At 35.8% G+C, this 14,275-nt stretch overlaps 1 long non-coding RNA gene across 1 annotated transcript in view; it reads left to right on the top strand.

Annotated features, from left to right (window-relative positions):
• Positions 1-14,275, top strand: part of LOC141585164 (uncharacterized) — a 458,381-nt gene that overhangs the window by 422,146 nt on the left and 21,960 nt on the right. Inside the window, exon 6 of the long non-coding RNA XR_012518530.1 lies at positions 9,616-9,652. This is a non-coding gene — a long non-coding RNA (uncharacterized LOC141585164). The remainder of the gene's footprint in view (positions 1-9,615; positions 9,653-14,275) is intronic.

Raw genomic sequence — 14,275 nt, 5'->3', positions numbered from 1 at the left:
CCCACTTTTGAGTGGGTTTTTTTTTTTTTCTTGTAAATCTGCTTTAATTCTTTGTAGATGCTGGATATTATCCCTTTGTCAGCTGGGTAGATTGTAAAAAATTTTTTCCCATTCTGTTAGTTGCTGGTTTACTCTGATTGTTTCTTTTGCTGTGCAGAAGCTCTTAAGTTTAATTAGATCCCATTTGTCTATTTTGGCTTTTGTTGCCATTGCTTTTGGTGTTTTAGTCATGAAGTCCTTGCCTGTGCCTATGTCCTGAATAGTTTTGCCTAGGTTTTCTTCTAGGGTTTTATGGTGTTAGTTCTTATGTTTAAGTCTTTAATCCATCTGGAGTTAATTTCTGTATAAGGTGTAAGAAGGGGTCCAGTTTCTGCTTCCTGCATATGTTTTCCCAACACCATTTATTAAACAGGGAATCCTTTACCCGTTGCTTGTTTTTGTCAGGTTTGTCAAAAATCAGATGAGTGTAGATGTGTGGCATTGCCTCTGAGGTCTCTGTTCTGTTCCATTGGTCTGTATCTCTGTTTTGGTACCAGTACCATGCCGTTTTGATTATCGTAGACTTGTAGTATAGTTTGAAGTCAGGTAGCTTGATGCCTCCAGCTTTGTTTTTTTGCCTAGGATTGTCTTGGCTATGCGGGCTCTCTTTTGGTCTGATACGAAGTTTAAAGTGTTTTTTTCCAGTTATGTGAAGAAGGTCATTGGTAGCTTGTTGGGGACAGCATTGAATCTATAAATTACTTTGGACAGTAAGGCCATTTTCACAATACTGATTCTTCCTAACCATGAGCATGGAATGTTTTTCCATCTGTTTGTGTCCCCTCTTATTTCCTTGATCATTGGTTTGTAGTTCTCCTTGAAGAGATCTCTTACATCCTTTGTTAGTTGTATTCCTAGGTATTTTATTCTCTTTTTAACGATTGTAAATGGGAGTTGGCTCATGATTTGGCTCTCTGTTTGTCTGTTATTGGTGTATAGGAATGCTTGTAATTTCTGCACACTGATATTGTATCCTGAGACTGCCAAAGTTGCTTATCAACTTTAGGAGGTTTTGGGCTGAGATGATGGGGTCTTCTAAATGTACAATCTTGTTGTCTACAGATAGGGACAATTTGACTTCTTTTCCTAATTGAATGCCCTTTTTTTTTTTTCTTGCCTAATTTCTCTGGCTTGTACTAGAAGGCATGCTTGTCTAGTGCCAGTTTTTAAAGGGAATGCTTCTAGTTTTTGCCCATTTAGTATGATATTGGCTGTGGATTTCTCATATATAGGTTTTATTGTTTTGAGATACATTCCATCGATATCTACTTTATTGAGAGTTTTTAGCATAAAGGCTGTTGAATTTTGTGGAAGGCCTTCTCTGTATCTATTGAGATAATAATATGGTTTTTGTCTTTGGTTCTGTTTATGTGGTGAATTACGTTTATAGACTTGCATATGTTGAACTAGCCTTGCATCCCTGGGATGAAGCCTACTTGATCATGGTGGATAAGCTTTTTGATGTGTTCATGGATTCAGTTTGCCAGTATTTTATTGAAGATTTTTGCATCAATGTTCATCATGGATATTGGCCTGTAGTTTTCTTTTTTAGTTGTGTCTCTGCCAGATTTTGGTATCAGGATGATGTTGGTCTCATAGAAAGAGTTAGGCAGGATTCCCTCTTTTTGTATTGTTTGGAAGAGTTTCAACAGGAATGGTACCAGCTCCTCTTTGTATGTCTGGTAGAATTCAGCTGTGAAACCTTCTGGACCTGGACTTTTTTAGGTTGGTAGCTATTAATTTCTGCCTCGACTTCAGACCTTGTTATTGGACTATTCAGGGTTTCAATTTCTTCTTGGCTTAGTCTTGGGAGTGTTTAAGTGTCCAGGAATTGAGTAATTTCTTCCAGATTTACTGGTTTATGTGCACAGACTTCTTTGTAGTAATCTCTGATGGTAGTTTGTATTTCCAAGGAATTGATGGTAATTTCCCCTTTATCATTTTTTATTGCATCTATTCGATTCCTTTCTTTTTTCTTTTTTATTGGTCTAGCTAGAGGTCTGCCTATTTTGTTGATGTTTTCAAAAAACCATCTCTTGGATTTATTGATTTTTTGAGTTTTTTTGTGTCTATCTCCTTCAGTTCTCCTCTGATCTTAGTTGTTTCTTGTCTTCTGCTAGTTTTTGAGGTTTTTTTTTTTTATTTTGCTCCTCTAGCTCTTTTAATTTTGATGATAGGGTGTCAATTTTAGATCTTTCCTTGTTTCTCATGTGGGCATTTATTGCTATAAATTTCCCTCTAGACACTGCTTTAAATATTTCCCATAGGATCTGGTACATTGTGTCTTCATTCTCATTGATTTCAAATAACATTTTTATTTCTGTCTTCATTTCATTATTTATCTATTCATCATTCAGGAGCAAGTTGTTCAGTTTCCACGTGATTGTGCAGTTTTTAGTGCTTTTCTTAATCCTGAGTTCTAATTTGATTGCGCTGTGGTCTGAGAGACTGTTTGTTATGATTTCCATTCTTCTGCATTTGCTTAGGAGTGATTTACTTCCAATTATGTGGTCAATTTTGGAGTAATTGCAATGTGGTGCTGAGAAGAATGTGTATTCTGCGGATTTGGGGTGGAATGTCCTGTAAATGTCTATTAGGTCCACTTGGTCCAAATCTGTGTTCAAGTCCTGGATATCCTTGTTGACTTTCTATCTCATTGATCTGTCCAATATTGTTGGTGGAGTGTTAAAGTCTCCCAGTATTATTGTGCAGGAGTCTAAGTGTCTTTGTAAGTCGTTAAGAAATTGCTTTATGTATCTGGGTGCTCCTATATTGGGTGCATATATAGTTAGGATAGTTAGCTCTTCTTGTTGCATTGAGCCTTCTACCATTGTGTGATGCCCTTGTTTGGCTCTTTTGATCTTTGTTGATTTAAAGTCCGTTTTATCAGAGACTAGGATTACTACCCCTGCTTCTTTTTTTCTCTCTCTCTCTCCATTTGCTGGTAAATCTTCTTCTATCCCTTTATTTTGAGTCTGTTTGAGTCTTTGGATGTGAGATTGGTCTCCTGAATACAGCACACTGATTGGTCTTGACTTTTTACTCAGTTTGCCAGTTTGTGTCTTTTGATTAGGGTGTTTAGGCTATTTACATTCAATGTTAATATTGTTATGTTTGAATTTGATCCTGCCATTTTGTTACCGGCTGGTTGTTTTGCCCATTAGTTGATGTGATTTCTTCATTGCGTCATTGTTCTTTACCATTTGGTGCATTTATGCAGTGGCTGATACTGGTTGTTCTGTTTCCTGTTTAGTACTTTTTTTCAATAGCTCTAATAAGGCAGGTCTTATGCCAACAAAATCTCTCAGCAATTGCTTGTCCATAAAGGATTTTATTTCTTCTTCATTATGAAGCTTAGTTTGGCCAGATATGAAATTCTGGGTTGAAAGTTCTTTTCTTTAAGGATGTTGAATATTGACCCCCACTCACTTCTAGTTTGCGGGGTTTATGCCGAGAGACAATGTGAGTCTGATGGTCTTTCTTTTATGGGTGACTTAACCTTTCTCTCTGGCTGCCCTAAGAATTTTTTCCGTCATTTCAACCTTGGTGAATCTAACAATTATGTGCCTTGGGGTTGCTCTTCTTGAGGAATATCTTTGTGGTGTTCTCTGTATTTCCTGGATTTGAATGTTGGCCTGCCTTGTTAGGTTGGGAAAGTTCTCTTGGATAATATCTTGAAGAGTGTTTTCAAACTTGGATTCATTCTCCCCATTACAGTCAGGTATGCCAATCAAGTGTAGGTCTTTTCCCGTAATCCCATAGTTCTTGGAGGCTTTGTTCTTTTTTTTTTTTTTCACTCTTTTTTCTCTAATCTTGCCTTCTCATTTTATTTTATTGATCTAATCTTCTGTCTCTGATATCCTTTCTTCTGCTTGATTGATTTGGCTGTTGAAACTTGTGTATGCCTCGCCAAGTTCTTGTTCTGTGTTTTTCAGCTCCATCAAGTCATTTATGTTCGTCTCTAAGCTGGTTAGTCTAGTTAGCATTTCGTCTAACCTTTTTTCTATGTTCTTAGTTTCTTTGCATTGGGTGAGAACATGGTCTTTTAACTCAGAGAAGTTTGTTATTACCCACCTTCTGAAGCCTACTTCTATCAATTCATCAAATTCATTCTCTTTTTTTCATACCCTTGATGGTGAGTTGTGATCTCTGGGAGGAGAAGAGGTGTTTTGTTCTTTGATGGTTTCTTCCTTTTTTTCCCCCTCTTCGTGTTTTATCTCCCTTTGATATTTGAAGTTGGTGATTTCAGGAGTCTGAGTGGACTTTTTTTTCTGTTGAGGTTGGAGCTATATCTTTTGGCCTGTAGAGGGTGCTGCTGGGCTCTCTTGGGTTCAATCAGGTTGTTGAGTGGGAGGTCCTTCCCTGGAGTTTGTTTGCAGGTGAGATTGGTCCGGTCTTCCCAATGGTGTCTCTCTCAGAGCTCAATCTTCCTGGTTGGGGTCAAACTGGTATATTTGCTGCCAAGCTCTCTAGCGAGGGCTTCAGTTTGAATTCTGTGGATGTGGGGCCTGCTAGGCCTTATAGTCTGTTTCCCTGCTTTCAACTCTGCCTCCCTCTGTGGGATGCTCCATCCCACTGCCATTAGTCCAAACTTCCGCCCAGGTCCCTGTGACAACTTGCTCCACTGGGCAGGAGCCACTGCTCAGATTTGCATGGACTACCCATGGCACCCTTCAGTCTGGCAGGTCTCTTGTGGACCATGGGTTGCAGGAGGGATGAGGTAAGCACAGGATCCTAATCAGAGAACCAAGGGGGTGAAGTTCCTCCCACCCTCAGAGCCAGCTGCACGTTTCAGGTGGGGACGCACCTCCCCATCTTGATTTGCTCCCCTGGGCAGTCTCACCCTGAGGCTTCTTCCCTGGGCTATTTTCAGTGCCCTATCAGTCCCACCGAAACAAACCTGGCACAAACCTGGCACCTCCTTTGGAATCATGAAGTCCTCTAGCTCTCGGGGTCTCATTCGCTGGGAGCTGCATTCCACTGCTGCTTTCTCACCGCCATCTTGGCGTCCCCCCTCTATTTTCACTTTTTAAAATATCACGAACACATAGTAATTTTTAATTAAATCGTGTATTTTGAGTTTCTGGATTTTTCGGTCTTCTTTTAAATGGTTGAAACTTTATCAGTCGATTAAGTTAAGCTTGATCATTTTAAGGTTTGTTTTTCATCTTGCTAGAGAAAGACTAGTGCTGCCTTTTCTCTGACATCAGTTTAGTCTTTCTGGAAGGCTGGGCCCTTCTGGGACCAAGGTTCAGAAAGTGCCTACAGACAGAAATATAAAGTATTCCTCACAACTCACCTCATTACTTTATTTTCTCTCAGAGAGAATAGTCCTTTGATGCCTGTTGCCTAATGTCTGAAAATCATTGTTTCATGTACAGTCATGCATTGCTTAGTAATGAGGATATGTTCTGAGAAATGTGTTGTCTGGTGATTTTTCTTGTTTGAACATTATCAAGTGTACTTACACAAACCTAGTCTAGCCTACAACACATCTAAGCTGTATGATATAGCTTATTGTTCCTAGGCTACAAACCCGTAAAGCATGTCACTGTACTAAATACTATAGCAATTGTAACACAATGTCAAGTATTTGCATATCCAAACATATAAAGGTGCAATAAAAATACAATACTATAATCTCATGGGACCACTGTCATATATACAATCTGTCAAGCATTATAATGCAGCATGTAACTGTGTTTTGTTTTATTTTTCAGATTTATTTATTTATTTATTTGCAATAGGAAGGCAAGTCTAGTATCAGTTATTCTGACATATCAAAAGTTGAAATTTCCTTTTGTCTGCTTGATCTCTCAGTTATTTTAGAAGAGTATGTTGAACCCTCACATGATAATGATTACTTTCTCCACTAATGTTTATAGTTACATCATTTTTTGCATATATTCAGAGGTTATGCTACTAGGAACTTAATGCTCAATAGTAAATTATGTTTGCAAAGGTCTGAACCTGTTAACATTATATTATGACCTTACTTAATAACATTTTTACTTTAAAATGCATTTTATCATATAGTAACTCAAATATTCTTTGAGTAAGTAAAAGCAGATAATTTTGAATGATACTAACTTATTCCCACTTAACTTACCAGTTCAAACCTAAATAAAGCCTGATTAGGAGAAGACTATGCCTGCATTTCATTTAAAGGTAGAAAAAGAATATTTTCCCATTGGAAATGTTATATCCTTAAATGTCAGACTCTCCTGTATCTTCCACTTTAGTATTGAACCATAAAATATTTTATATAGAATATGACAGAAATAGACAAGCACAGTCATATACATATTAAAATGCACCATTAAAAAAATCTCAAAAAAGCAAAAAAAAAATCAGTTGCACTTTGATTAAATATCCAGAGAATATTTCACATTTGTAGTCAAATGGTACATTTGTACACCTTTGTTATTTTTTAAATGATGCCTACCTATAATCAGTTAATTATTCCATTTCAATCAGGCACTAAGCTATGCATTGTACATGTATAATCTCAATAACAATGCACAATAGAACAGGTTATTTGACTTTTTCCTTTACCTCAAATTTTTCATCTTTAAAAAAAAGAAAACAGTAATGTAAGTCTTCTGAGTTGCTTCTTAGTAACATAAATTTATGAGAAATATACTTTCCTGTGAATAATCCTTAGGTTAAGAAAGGCTAAATTTTTTAAAAACCCTACAGTGTTGTATGTATATACTAAATACGTGTGAGTCATAAGAAAAACACAATAAGCCTTCAATTTGTACCTGTTTTTAAAGGTTCTATTACACACACAAAACTTACAATTTCCTCTTAAAAAAAAAAATGTTTCCAAGTAATGAGGAGACTGATAAAAGGGTAATTTAATAACATCAGTAACTGATGGGCTCATTGCCAGGATTTTATTGATCTACTTGTCTACTAAAATGAATCTCCTTTTATACCAGTCATCTATTTGTGCTTTATTACTGCATTTACAGAGTTTTTCTCCTTTACTAAATGTTTTTGTATACTATTAATTAAGCATTTTCCTTTATATTTTAGTTTTAAGATTTGAAATTGTCCATGCAGTTTATAACAGTACTTTATATTAGAAGAAGATTCCTTATTAAATAAAAGATTAACTATAAAATTGATGTTATGTTAATCATGTGCTTTCTGTATTACGTTATGAAATCTTAAAAACTCTACTAGCCAGAGACGGACAGCCCCTCCCTGGGTTAGCCAATTTTTAGAGATGGCAAAAGGCCAGGAGCCTGTCTTTTATTTACAAACCAACTAATCACAAGTTGATAGCTCCAACCTCTCCCTTGTCTATCACACACCACACCAGTATTTTCCTAAATCATATCAGAGCCCGGTGCCATGCAAGTAGAGACCACTCCTATAGCCTACAGCTTGCCTGAATTACACAAACTAGACCATCCTAAACTGTTTATTCTGCCTTGCTTTTCCCACAGAAACTCCAATACAAGCTCTGGTCAACTTTCTCCTCACTATGTCTTCCACCACCTCAACCAAAATCTGACACTTCTCTGGTGGCCCTGCAGGCATGCAGCGGCCCCCTCACTGGGACTTGTATGTGTAATACATTTCTTCCTTCCAAATCTCATTCTCATTTCCTCCTGTAGCTGTGGTTACTTTACTACACCATATCCAACATAGACAGTCTAAGAAAATATACAATATAGGAATTTTGAAATTGTAAATAAGCAGTTTGGGAGGCTTTAGATATGTGGGCAATGTTTCAGTGAAGGCTTGAAAAAGACAAGTTTCAAGAGTCACAGTTACTTAGGCACACTAATCAACTAGCTTTCATCTAAAGAAGTATGTATGAAGGTAAGAATATAGGAAATAAAATGAGAAAATTGTTTGTAGAACCGGTAATGAATATTATATAATAAAAAAGAACTGTGTTTCTTAAAAATAAAATGTTCTGTAATTCTACATTGCTCATGTGTGTTGAATGAAAGAACAAGAAAGTGATCATTAATGTAAGAAAGTAATACAAAAAGGAGATTTTAGTGTATGAAATGCTACCCTCATAAACTGAAGAAATTAAATCCATTCAACCATGCATTCAGCTTTCTTTCAGATTACTCTGCAAGCATGCATGTCTATTTTTCTTTGTCTTCTGCGAATCTCCAGCAACTTTCATTGTATTTTTTTTCCAAAGCAGAATTGCTATTAAAGACTACCTTCAGAAAGAAAAATTGGGCAGTAGTACTCCAAAGTACCCAAAAGAGTTAAGGTGCAAAGCCTGTATGTACAGCCACAAAATCTGGGAACAGCACTTGTGACTAAGATGGGATTGTTTACCCTTCAAGTAATGACCCCGGTCAGTGCTAATTAGAAAGATTTCCAACTCTGAGGATCTTTCATCAACAGGAAGGATTCTCCATGAAGGAATACGGTCACCCATGAAAGATGTATGTGTCGAAATATGAAACATTCTCCGGGGGGGGTTAGGATGAGGCTCATTCACTCATACATTTGGCAAATATGATTTGAGTTTTTATCATGTGTCAGGCAAAATTCTAGGTAGTGGAATAGAGCAGTGAAGTAAAACATGTTTTCATCATTGCGGTGCTGACATTGTGAGGGAAGAACACAGACATTAATCAGCAGTTATTTAAAAAATACTATCATTTCAGAGAATCATAAATATTATGAAGAATGTAAATTAGAATAGTGAGATTAAGGGTGATTGAAACTTGGTAGTTGGGAAAATAAGCTACTTAAGATAGGATGTTTGGGTAATGCCTCTTTTAGAAAAGGGCATGTAAACTGAGAAGAGACAGGATTATAAGGACACAGTCACATGAAGATAAAGGGAGGAATACTGGGCCAGTCAAGACACTGGCAAGTGTAAAGCTTGGCTCAGCATCACATTCCCTTCCCATTAGTTAAGAACTGGAGCACCAAGAATGCTTATCTATGGCAGAGAGGAGTGGTTAAGAAGGGAGAATTTAGAAGCATGGTACAATAAATTCCCTTTTAGAGAGCATGACAAGTGAAAGGACATAGTGTATCCTCCCCTAAGGAGAACAAGAAGATCTGAACTAACAAATTGGGCTAACGACACAGGAAGACAGAGTTAGGGAATCAAAGCAGAGGCTGCCAGAAGCAAGATGGCAATTCTAAGGACAATATACATTTATTTATATACTTTGGAAAAAATGTATCTCTTCTACAAGGCTGTAATTTTCTTAGAACAGGCTTTTTCTTATCCATTTTTCTACTTTTGATGTGGTCTATCACCCCCCAAAATGACCTATGATTGAATATATTTCAAAAGAATAAATGCTTATTAAATATCTGTAGAGAATATTCATGAAATAGGAGACATTTAGGTAAAGGCTCTATGGATTTATATTCAGAGGTCATTTGAAAGGAAAAAATGTATTGAGGAGAGAGGAACTATAGAGCATGACCTATCCGGTGCATATTAGAGGCAATTTTGAATACTCAAAGACTATTTTGAACTACTCTGGATGATCGTAGTATCTCCAGAAACCTTGTACAAAGTATAACCTTTGTCTGAGTTTCACTTTTAATTAAGGTTTGTATTTTTTCCAGATTCATCAGTGAGAGAAGAAAGAGCAATCATACAACGGTAAGGGCCAGCATATATAGCACACCAGGGTCAAAATTAGTTGTGGCAAAGATAATTAACAGATAATGTCAATGTGATGAAGTGTTGTCACAAGATAACGGTCTCCTGCTGCTATATAAATGTTGAACTGAAGCCCATTTTTCAAAAACAAATGTCAAAGTTGAGACAGGAATTTTTAACCCATAAAATATTAACCTTTAAACAATGTTCTATTACAATAATGTATTTTGGATACATTATACTTTGCTTTAAAAATGCTAGAAAAAATAATCGTTTTTAATAGCAATGCTATAAATGTGCCCTAACATTTATCTGCTATAATAGTTAATGCTATGGGTAGTCAACTGGATCAAAATCTGGATGTTTTTGTTTTTAGCAGTTTAGAGGTACTAATTTTACTGTACCTTCCAGTACAATTAGCTGTCATCTTACTACTTATGCAGGCACCTGAAAAGCTCTACCTGAAAATAATGAGAGTCTGAATGGCAGGTTATATTCTTAATTATCAATAAGCATGTCACTGATACAAATTTTTTAATTGAATTATTACATTTTAATCTAATACATTTAATCAAGCATTATAGTTTGATATGCCTATTTTTAGAAAACAACTTTTAATAAGGAATATACATTTTTCTTCTAAAGAATATAACTTTTCTACTACCATATGATTGAAGATAATATTACAAACCAAGGTGATAATTCGGTAACCACATACATTAATATGGGAAGCTACCATAACAGCTAGAGATTCTTGTGTAAACTGTATTATCTAAACTCACTTTATTAGAATAACTTTGTGCCAATTACCAATTTTTTTGTCTCTCAGCTGAAAACCTCCCTTTCAATCCTGCTATACGATAACAGAGGCAAACCATGTAAAAATTTCTTCCTTGTCAGTGGCATAATATTAAGTCTGTTAGTGCAGTTTAACTGCTGCAGTTAGTTGGTTAATGTAAACTTCTGCGGTGTGCAGCATTCAGCAGCACTTCTCAATGAGCAGCTTCCCCCAGAAGGTACCTTTCAAACACACCACCCTGGAAGGGAGCTTTCCTATGCATGACCTTTGCAGAGTACTACCAGTTAGTTCCCCAATGTGGGACCTCAGGAACACTTCCACCATCCTTCAGACCACTGGCATCCTCCCTAACGAAGTCTGGATCTCAGTCTTGAAAGGCAGGTTCTTCCATCTATGTCCCTTCCTAGTCGTTTTGCCTCAACTATAAAGGTAAGGGCTCTTCCCTAGTTCTGCTCTTCTGTATTCTTCAGAATTTTCTTTTTCCGTTAGTAGGTAATCCAGTATAATTACCTCTATATTCCACCTCCCCTGTTTAAATTGCTGTGTGGCTTCTGTGTCCTAATTGGTCAGTGAATAATACAAATTTCCATTTCACGCCATTCATTTTTAAATGTTATCAGAATATAATGGTTTATTTATAGATTTTCTCATTGAAGTAGGATTCATGTAATATAGAATTAATCTTTTTTTTTTTTGAGATAGGGTCTTACTCTATCACCTAGGCTGGAGTGCAGTGGCGGGATCTCAGCTCACCGCAGCCTCAACCTCTCAGGCTCAAGTGATCCTCCCACCTCAGTCTTCTGAATAGCTGGGACTACAGGTGTGCACTACCATGCCTAGCTAATTTTTCATATTTTTATAGAGATGGGGTTTCGCCATGCTGCACAGGCTAGTCTTGAACTCCTGAGCTCAAGCAATTTCTGCCTGGGTCTCCAAAAGTGCTGAGATTACGGGAACGAGCTATCATGCCAGGCGAAAAACAATCATTTTAAAGCGTATGATTCAGCGCATTTAAAATTTTCACAATGTTATACAACCACCATCTTCCTTTATCTAGTTCCAAGACGTTTTCATCACCACAAAAGATAAACCTGTACTCATTAAGCAGTCACTCCCTGTTTCCCCTCCGTGTTCCATGGACCCTTGCCTATGACCAATTTGTTTTCTAACTTTATGACTTTCATGTACTGATTAGTTCATATAAATGGAACCATACAATATGTGACTTTTTGTGTCTGGCTTCTTTCACATAGCATAATGTTTTCAAGGTTTATCAACATTTCAGCGTGTATCAGTAATTCATTACTTTTTAAGCTATTTTATACACCACATTTGTTTATCCATTCATCCACTGAAGTGTTGTTTGTACCTTTTAACTATTATGAATAATGTTTCCATGAATATTCTTGTACAAGTATTTGTATCAGTACCTGTTTTGAATTCTTAAAGGTATATTCCCAGAAGCAGAAGCACTTAATCTTGGGATAATTGTGTGTAGCTTTTGACAAACCACAAAACTGTTTTCCACAGTGGATGCACCATTTTACATTCCCTCCAGCAATATACAATGGTGCTAATTTCTCTAGGTTCTTTTGTTATTTTCCATTGTTTAAGTTACAGCCATTCTAGGGGATGTGAAACAGTATCTCGTAGTCATTTTGCAGTTCCCTAATGCATATGATATTGAGCATCTCATAATGTGCTTGTTGACGATTTTGTATCTGCCCTAAAGAAATCTGACTTCAAATCCTTTGCCTTTTTTAGATTTACCTTTTATTTATTAAAAATTGTAGAGATGCATTTATATGTATTCTTTGCCTAATTTTAAATTGTGTATCATTTTGTTGTTATGTGTTCTTTAAATATTCTAGATAATAGATCTTTTTCAGATATGTGATTTGCAAATATTTTCTCCCATTGTGTAGGCTTTTTATTTTCTTGATAATGTCATTAGATGAACAAAAGTTTAAAATACTTATATGGTCCAATTTATCTTTTTCATTTGTCGCTCATACTTTGGGCTCATATTGAAGAATCCACTGCCAAATTCTCTGTCATGAAGATTTACTCCACATTTTCTTGTAATAGTTTTAGTTTAACCCTTATATTTAGGTCATTGGTCATTTTGAATCACTTTTTTTATATAGTATGAGGTAAATATCAATTTTAATCTTTTGCATGTGGATATTTGGTTGTATCGGCATCATTCGTTGAAGTGACTATTATTTCTCCCACTGAATACACTTGGCACCCTTGTCAAGAATCAAATGGATATAGATGTATGGTTGACTTCTGGACTTTTAATTCTACTGTCAAAATGTCTATATTTATGCTAGTTCTGCAGTTTTGATTAACTTTAGCTTTGCAGTAAGTTTTGGAATCAGAAAATGTGAATCCTTCAATTTTATTTTTCCTTTTCATTATGGTTTGACTATTCAAGGATCATTGCAATTGCACATGAATTCATGGATTGACGTTTCCATTTTCTGGAACAAAAAAAAATGGATGTTTGGGTTTTTATAGGAATTGTATTGAATCTGTAGATCATTTTAAATAGTATTACCATCTTGACAATATTAATTCTTCCAATCCATACAAACAAGGTATCTTTCTATTTATTTGGGCCTTCTTAAACTTCTTTCACCTCAATAGTTAAATTCACCTGTGGATATTTTATTCTTTGGGATAATATTGTAAATGGAATAAATTTCTTACTTTCTTTTTCAGATTGCTTATTGCTTTTCTATAAAAACACAACTAATTTCTATGTGTTGATCTTGTACCCTGTAATTCTGATGAATTCATTCATTCACTCTATTAGTTTTAAGAGGGTTTTCTATATGTAGATTATATCATTTTTTTTACTATATGTTTTTCTATATGTAGATTATGTCATTAGTTTTACCTCTTCTTTTCTAATTTGTATTTCTTTTTCTTGCTAATTGCCCTGACTTAACTTCTAGTACAATGTTGAATATCAACATCAAATAGATATACTTGTTTTTATTTTCAGTCTTAGGGAGAAAGCTTTCAGTCCTGCACCATTTAGTATGATGTTAGTTTTTAATAAACACCCTTTTCATATTGAGGAAATTCCCATCTATTTTAAGTTTTCTGAGTATTTTAATCATGAAACAGGGTTGAATTTTGTCAAATGCTCTATCTCAGTCAATTAATATGATCATGGAATTTTCTCCCTTCATTCTAGTAATGTGATTTATTATATTGACTTTCTTATGTTGAATCATCCTTACATTCCTGGGATAATCTCTCTTGGTCATGATATATAATCCTTTTCCTATGCTGCTGGATTTGATTTGCTAGTATATTGTTGATGATTTTTACATATTTACTAATAAGGGGATATTGGTTGATTGTTTTCTTTTACTGTAGTTTCTTATTTTGGCTTTGGTAAAGTAATGCTGTCTGATAGAATGTACTAGATTATCCTTTCTGCTTATATTTTTTGGAAGAATTTGAGAAGAAATGGTGTTAATTATTCTTTAAATGTTTAGTAGAATTCACCAGTAAAGGCATCAGACCCAAGATGTTTTTGTAGGTAGAATTTGGACTACTAATTCAATATATGCCTTCACAGCTCATGTATTCTACATGTGCAGAGTTAGCACCACATGTATGCCACAAGGATTTACAGCCTGTAGCAGCAACCTGAGTTCATACCTGGGCCCACTTGAACCCAAAGGCTGGGGCAGCCAAGGAGTGCTGCACTCAACTGTGGGAGTAGAGACTTCAGACAATGCAAAGCACCAAATGTTGAGATCCTGTGGGCACCCAAGACCCCTATTTGGACATAGTTCTGTCCC

Source organism: Saimiri boliviensis, chromosome 7 (genome assembly GCF_048565385.1).
Source record: "Saimiri boliviensis isolate mSaiBol1 chromosome 7, mSaiBol1.pri, whole genome shotgun sequence".
NCBI lineage: Eukaryota > Metazoa > Chordata > Mammalia > Primates > Cebidae > Saimiri > Saimiri boliviensis.
Note: the sequence above shows the minus strand (reverse complement) of the source record. Positions and strands in the feature narration are given on the sequence as shown.